Genomic DNA, 8,377 nt, shown 5'->3' on the forward strand with positions numbered 1-8,377 from the left:
TTTTTTGAAGTATTTTCCATTTTTCCGTTCCCGAACTATTTCAAAGAAACTTTGGGTGAGAACATTTTTTTTACAGTTCGCTCTTTTACGAGTTTTACTATTAAAAAGTATGGGAACGAAGCTATAATATATATATAGCATGTTCCCACGAGCGTTTGATTTACGTTGTTCGCCTGTCGAACGACGTACACGAATTAACCCGTTTCCACGACACCATTCGTCATTCATAGTAACATGCTTCATTCTTTTTCACTTCTTGCTTTCTCTTTTTTAGGAAAATTTGAACAAAAACGTACATAATATACATACACAAAATTGAAGTGATCAGACAATAATCTTCCTTTCAAATGAAACATGTATTTACACATTTTTCTTTCATATTTTCCATTAATTCTGAAAATTTTGGTATTTTCAATAATTTTAATGCTTATCGTCATCATTACTTTCTTTACAGAGAGTAATGTTTACCAAACGCACTTACAGCCTGCAAAATTTACTGATCGATAACAATATCATAATTTCATCCCGGCGAAGGGAATTATCAATTGTAGCTTTGTTTCCGTACTTTTTAATAGTAAAACTCGTAAAAGAGAGAAATAGAGAAAAATTGTTGTCACACAAAAGTTTTTTCAAAAAGTTCGGGAACGCAAAAATGGAAAAAACGTCAAAAAAGCTGGAACAAATGTCAAAGTCGGCATACCAGCCAATCAGACGCCGGCATCCATGTTACTATTTTTTACACGCTCAAATTTGTCGAGTAAAAAGTTTTTAAAGAGAGCGTCATTCAGCGCCATTTTTGTTTAAAGAGAAGTGAACATTTTACAACTTTTTTGTGTACGGGAACGCTTTTTCGAGTAAAATGTGTAAAAGTCGTAAAAATTGTAAAAACTTTTTAGTTCTGGAACACAGCTTGTATTTTCAGTTTTTGAAATGATGATTTTTTGTAGTGAAACCCTGAACTCTTTAAGCATCGTGTATTCTCATGTTAATGAGAATGATGCTTACTTTTCGGCTTTCCCAAAAAAACACCAGAACAAAATATTTGCAAGCTGACAGCACGTTTCAACTAAAGGCTGACTTCCGAAATGTCGGTTGCTTTGAAAATATCTGAAAAATGTAAGAATCCTATTCCATATCGCAGTGATACAGAATTATGCTAAGTTTACATTTACGAAATCCACTCGATATCAACTGTCAATTCCATAGCTCAAACGTCAAATGAAATCTCATCTGGATTTCATTTGACGTTTAACCTATGGATTTGACAGTTGAAATCGAGTGGATTTCGTAAATGTAAACCAAGCATTAATGCGAAGTGTTTTATGACGTGTCGGAAGTCAGCCATACCTCGGTGGAGACAAAATACGAAAGATATGTTTAATTTCTTAAATATATACATATATGTATGTACATATATTAATACTATGATAAATTAAAATAAAACAAAGTAGAAATTGTGTTTAACATTCATTAAAATTGGTCCATATGTTGAAGAAAGGATTCGATGTTTCACAATTCACTTGGCCAATCTTTTTGGTCTCCTGTCACTTGAAATTTAACGTCGGCACCAGGCCCTTCATTTTTATCATATTTATATTAGGTCTGTACGATAACTCAAAAGTTTGTACAAATTTGTACAAACTTTTACAAAATGCTGTTCGATAACAAACTTGTTCAGTAAAAGAGAGAAATGAGAAGCACTTGCAAGTAGTTGCAAGAACTTGCAAATACTTTTTACTTGCGATGTTATCGAACAGGCCTATTATTTACACAGTATATTATGTGTGTTCGTTTACTCAAAATTTGTACGAATTGTTACTGGATGTTGTTCGTTTACTCTCCAGTACAATGCAAAAGACCTTAGCCGATTACAAGAAGTTACTGAACTTGTACAAATTCGTACAAATTGTTGAGTAAACGAACACACCTATTATCCACTTCAAAAAATAAACAAAATAAATAAACAAGTGAACAAAGACTATAGTTGGGACGGGGCCGACCATGTGATGCCCTACACCACTACCCCTGTGCATAAGCTTTTCACTGGTAAACATTTATTTTAGGGAATATAATCCGACTACCACCAAACATATCATAATCAACCAAAATTTCGTGACCATCCGATCAAAATGACGACTATCACCAAAATCAATTGGCTTCTTCCTCTGTGTGGCCCCCATCTACCCCCAAAATTTTGTGACTATCCGATCAAAATTTCAACCTGTAGCATGATTACAAAAAATGGAAGAATTGGATATATTACAGACTTTTGCGATATCTCGGTTGTTTGCCCACCTACGCCAACATACTTTGCACCAATATAAAGGAGATCTTTTCTTGGCTTAACTCTAGTTTAGTAAAAACTCTCCGATTTTTCTGAATTTTTTTCCAGAGGTAGATATTGTCGCGCTGATCACGAAAATGTATAATTTTCTTGGGGGACGGACCCGGTTACCCGGTTATTGGACCCGAAAGTCCGGGTACAAAACCCGGGTTAGACCCGGCTCTACTGAACCGATTGCTACAAAATGGGTATCATTGGAAAGGTTATGGAAATACCTATCTAACAAGTGGTTTCTCTAAGTGGCTATGTATAGAAAAAAATATAATTTAAAAGAACATTTTGTTCCCGTTCTCGAGATTTGCACCTGTCAATGGGAGAAAGTCTTAAATACCCGGCCGAAGGCCGGCTATGTTGAGCAACATGTATAATTTAAAAGAAATATGTGTTCCCGTTCCCTAGATTTGCACCTGTCCATAAGAGAAAGTCTTAAATCCCCGGCCGAAGGCCGCCTATTTAAAGAAAAATATATAATTTAAAAGAAAATTTTAACCCCGTTCCCGAGATTTGCGCCTGTCTATAGGAGAAAGTCTTAAATCCCCGGCCGAAGGCCGGCTATTTAGAAAAAAAAATACAATTTAAAAGAAAATTTTGTTCAATTTAGAACTTTAAATTTTTCCATAGACACCTATAATGTAAAGAAATGAGCCCTACAGAACCGAATTCTCAAGATTCTAAGGACCATATCTCTGGATCCAGAGAAGGTATTACAACATATAGCACCATTTTGGAAAGGTTAAAGTGCGAGTTAAAATCTGGCTTACTCTAAATGTTACCCCATAATGGGCCCATTTTCGACTTTTTGAGGGTTTTATGGAAAATCCGGGTCCGAAAATCAGTTTTTGGGTTATATCACCCGACCACCTGAAACTATGACCACTTGTTAGATAGGTATTTCCATAAGCTTTCCAATGATGTCCATTTTGTAGTCGGTTCAGTAGAGCCGGGTCTAACCGAATTTGTACCCGGTCTTTCGGGTCCAAAAACCGGGTAACTGGACCCGTCCCCCAAGAAAATTATACATTCCCATGATCAGCGCAACAATATCTACCTCTGGAAAAAATTTCAAAAAAATTGGAGAGTTTTTACTGAACTAGAGTTGTTCCCTTTTCTTCTTCCATTAACGGGCCTTTTGGAATACTCCTACCGGAAGCGGAGATATTCGCATAAAAAAACTTGACTTATCTCCACATAAGCTTTTTGCTTATTCTGACTCCTGAATATTATCCGACTATCACCAAACTTAATAGGCTTCTTCCACTGAGGGACCCGCATCAACTCCCAAAAAATTCGTGACGATCCGATCAAAATTGCGACCTGTAGCATGATTACAAAAAAATCTGAAAATGGGATGCATTACGACTATTGTGATATCTCTGTTGTTTTACCACATACGACAACCTACTTCACATCTTTGTAAAGATGGGATTTTCTACTTTCAGTTAGGTTCCCAACCAAAGCTGTGATATTCGTCATTATTATTAAAAAAATGGGTGACGTAGGGGATGGAAGATACCAAGGAACGGTCCTGACCGGTTTTAACATGGCAAAGCCCAGGATTTATCTTGGTCCCTCTTTCATCCCAAGTGGACACTGACCTCCCCGTGGTGTCACCTGGGGAACTGCCTTTAACACCCGTTAAAGGTAGTGAGCTAACATGTGCCGCGCGTTCACCCATAAGAACGTTAAAAACTTGGGTTTGGGCGTCGGGTTAGTAACCCTCCCCTAGAAAAAACAGCCTACTATGAAAAAAAGAAAGAAAAGAAAAACAAACCCCTCTAAAGTTGACGAACCCCGCAAACGTTTTAAGGACCATGATCTGCGAATCTGCACCTGGAATGTTCGCACTCTTTATAGAGAAGGTGCAGTCTTCGCATTGGCAGACGTACTTGAAAAGTACAAGACCGATATTACTGCCATACAAGAAATACGATGGATTGGGAAAGGCGTCACAACAACACCTAAAGGTGACGCACTGTATTATAGCTGCCATGACGTAAAGCATGAGTTTGGTTGTGGATTCGTAGTTAGTCGGAGACTAAAACATCTTGTATCCAGCTTCACTCCAGTGAATGAAAGACTTGCTGCAATTCGAATAAAAGCTAAATTCTTCAACATCAGCTTTATTTGCGATCATGCTCCCACTGAAGAAAAGGATGAACAGACCAAAGATATATTTTACGAGCGCTTAGAAGAAACATATGACCGTTGCCCTGCCCATGACATTAAAATCATTCTAGGCGATTTTAATGCCAAAATTGGAAAGGAGAATATCTTTGGCCCAACAGTCGGGAAATTCAGTCTCCACAGTGAAACATCTGACAATGGTATGAGACTGATAGACTTTGCAGCTGCAAAAAACATGGTAGTTAGCAGTACCAGATTTAATCATCTCGATATTCATAAGGGCACCTGGCTGTCTCCAGATCAGAAAACAAGAAACCAAATTGATCATGTTGTGATAGATGGAAGACATTCATCGAGCGTGTTGGATGTACGATCGTTCCGAGGCGCAAACATTGATTCGGACCACTACCTTGTTGCAGCAAAGGTACGCACCCGCTTAAACGTAGCAAACAAAGTACAAACAGACACAACACGAAAGTTAGACATCGGTAAGCTGCAATCACAACAGATAGCCACAGCATATTCCACTCAACTAGCCCAATTGCTTAATCAAAGCCCTCCTCATCCCGATAACATATTAGCGCAATGGCAAAGCATTGCCCACTCCATGCAAACAGCCGCAAAATCCATACTTGGATACCAGAGACCTCCACCAAGGAATCCATGGTATGATGAGGAGTGTCGTGCTGCCACCGAAGAGAAAAATGCGGCATATAAGGCTACTTTACAATCCGTAGCAACGCGTAGCGCACGAGAGAGATACAGGGAGAAAAGGAGAGAGGAGAAACGTCTTTTCCGCAGGAAAAAGAGAGAGATGGAAAAGCGGGAGTGTGAAAAAATCGAGATGTACAGGAGCCAGAATGAAGTCCGAAAATTCTACCAAAGAGTCAAGCATCAAACTGATGGCTTTGGTACAGGCACATCCTCCTGTAGAGACCAGCAAGGTAATTTGGTAACTGATACAGATAGTGTACTCAGGATATGGAAAGAACATTTTTCAAATCTGTTGGTATCCAATAGCAGCGAAGACGACGAAGATACCACAGTCCCAATCCCAGAAGATGGTATTGAATGTATACCGCCCAGCCAAGATGAGGTAAAGACAGCAATAAATCGGCTGAAGAATAATAAGGCAGCAGGGGCCGATGACTTACCAGCCGAGCTGTTCAAAACCGGAGGCGACACGCTGATAAGGTGTATTCATCAGCTAGTTAGCACCATCTGGCAGGAACAACGAGTACCCGACGATTGGAACTTGAGTATCCTGTGCCCCGTCCACAAGAAGGGAGATAAGACTGTATGCTCTAACTATAGGGGCATAAGTCTACTCCCTATTGCCTACAAGATCGTGTCAGGGATATTGTGCGAACGACTAAAGCCAATGGTCAACGAGATTATTGGACCATACCAATGCGGCTTTAGACCTGGCAAGTCCACCATTGACCAGATATTTACCCTGCGGCAAATCCTGGAGAAGACCCAAGAGATGCAGATCGACACCTACCACCTTTCTGTCGATTATAAAGCAGCCTTCGACAGTCCGCTGCGCTCAAAGGTATTCCAAGCCATGTCTGAATTTGGTATTCCCGCAAAGCTCATCCGGCTTTGTAAAATGACTTTAACTGACACGAGGTCCTCAGTTAAAATAGGAAAGAACCTCTCCGAAGAGTTTGGTACCAAAAGAGGTTTCAGACAAGGAGACAGCCTTTCGTGTGACCTCTTCAACATCCTGCTAGAAAAGGTTATACGAGAGGCAAACGTCAAAAGAAGTGGCACAATCTACACCAATAGTCACATGTTACTTGCTTATGCTGATGATATAGACATCATGGGTCGATCAGTAAAAGAAGTAACTGATACCATTATAAAAGTCGAAGGAGAATCTGCTAAAGTGGGTCTGGCGGTAAACGGTGAGAAGACCAAGTTGATGGTGTCGACGCGCAATGCGTCCATTGAGCTCGGACCGACTGTGGAAGTTGGTTCCTATAATATTGAGGTAGTAAAAGACTTCGTCTACCTCGGCACCTCCGTCAACACAACAAACGACATCAGTTGTGAAATAAAAAGAAGAATTGTATTGGCCAACAGATGCTACTTTGGATTAAGTAAGCAGTTTAAAAACAAAGCCACATCTCGTCAAACAAAAATAACGCTCTACAAAACACTGATACTACCCGTGCTGATGTATGGCTCCGAAGCCTGGGTACTTGCGCAAGCAGACATGGCAGTGCTTGGTGTGTTTGAGAGAAAAATTCTTCGAAAGATCTACGGACCAATCTGCGTTGACGGTGAATATCGACGTCGCATGAACCACGAGCTGTATCTGCTATACAACGACATCAGTATAGATAAACGTATCGAGATGCAGCGATTGCGTTGGCTAGGCCATATCAAAAGAATGAGCGATGATGAACCCACTAAAAAGGCGTATGAATACATGCCACATGGCGGTGCACGCAGAATTGGCAGGCCAAGGAATAGATGGCGCAAACAAGTGGATGATGAGATGACAAGGCGCGGTATTCCAGAGTGCAAAGCAACAAATAGAGAGGAATGGAGATCTCTTCTTAGTTCGGCCTATAGAACAAATGTTCTGTAATGGGCCAGCTAAGTAAGTAAGTAAGTAAGTATTATTAAAAAAATTCGTCATTAGTATTGTCATAGGTGGTCAAACAACAGAGATATCTCAATAATCGGTAATGCATCCCATTTTCCATTTTTTGTGCAATAACACAACAGGTCGGAATTTTGATCGGATCCTCACGAAATTTTGAGGGTTGATGAAGGTCTCACAGAGAAAGAAGCCTATTGATGGTTGGCGTACATCCCAATTTTCCATTTTTTTATTGTTGTATTGTTGTACTGACGATGTACTTTCAACAAAATTGACCTATATTAATGGAGACATTCAGAGCAAAGGCCCTAAAGCTGTAAACAGATACAACGTTTGGGTAAAGTTTTGTGTCGTTTTGGCCGTTTTTACACTGTTGGGCATGATGCCGAAAAATTCAAATTCATTTGAAATATATGCCGACAAACAGATAAACGCTGGACTTTGGTGTCGTCGTCGCCCTGTTGTTGTTGTTTTTCTCTCGACGCCCAACGCAAAACTTTAATCAAACGTTGTATCTGTTTCCAGCTTAAGTTATCCCAATTTTGATATTTTGAATTTTACCAGTCAAAAGCTTATGCACAGGGGTAATGGTGTAGGGTATCACATAGTCGGCCCCAACCCGACTATAGCCTTGGCTCACTTGTTATTTATACAATTTTTTTCTAATTATATAAGATTAATTATTTACAATAGGCTTGATGCTGTCGGAGACTCGAAATCACAACCAACGTTGTTAAAATCCCGTCGTAATGATAATGTCATTGCAAAGGATTGGTGGAAATGACATGCATTGGATCCAAAAATGAATAGCATCTTTTAGGGTCCACGCTCATATAAAATTCATCGATGAAGAAGCTTAAAAGATGACATGCCAGATCACTTGCACCCATGATGGAATGGCATCTTTGGCATCGAACATTTACAGATCGCAATTTGGACAAATTTTGGGTGTTGATGAGGGTCTCGGAGGGGAAGAAGCCTATTGATTTTGGTGATGGTCGGATAATAATCAGGGGTCGAAATGAGCAAAAACTTATTTGGAGAAATAGTCAACGTTTTATTTCAAATCGCATCTATATAGGGCATGCTAGTGAAAGTAGAAAATATCACGTATACAACGATGTATAGTAGGTTGTCATAGGTGGTCAAACAACAGAGATATCACAATAGTCGGTGATGCATCCCATTTTCCGATTTTTTTGTAATCACGCTACGGGTCGCAATTTTGTTCGGATTGTCACGAATTTTTTGGGAGTTGATGCGGGCCACACAGAGGAAGAAACCTATTGATTTAG

This window comes from Musca autumnalis, unplaced genomic scaffold (genome assembly GCF_047663935.1).
Source record: "Musca autumnalis isolate F117 unplaced genomic scaffold, ASM4766393v1 scaffold_3, whole genome shotgun sequence".
In the NCBI taxonomy this organism is placed as follows: domain Eukaryota; kingdom Metazoa; phylum Arthropoda; class Insecta; order Diptera; family Muscidae; genus Musca; species Musca autumnalis.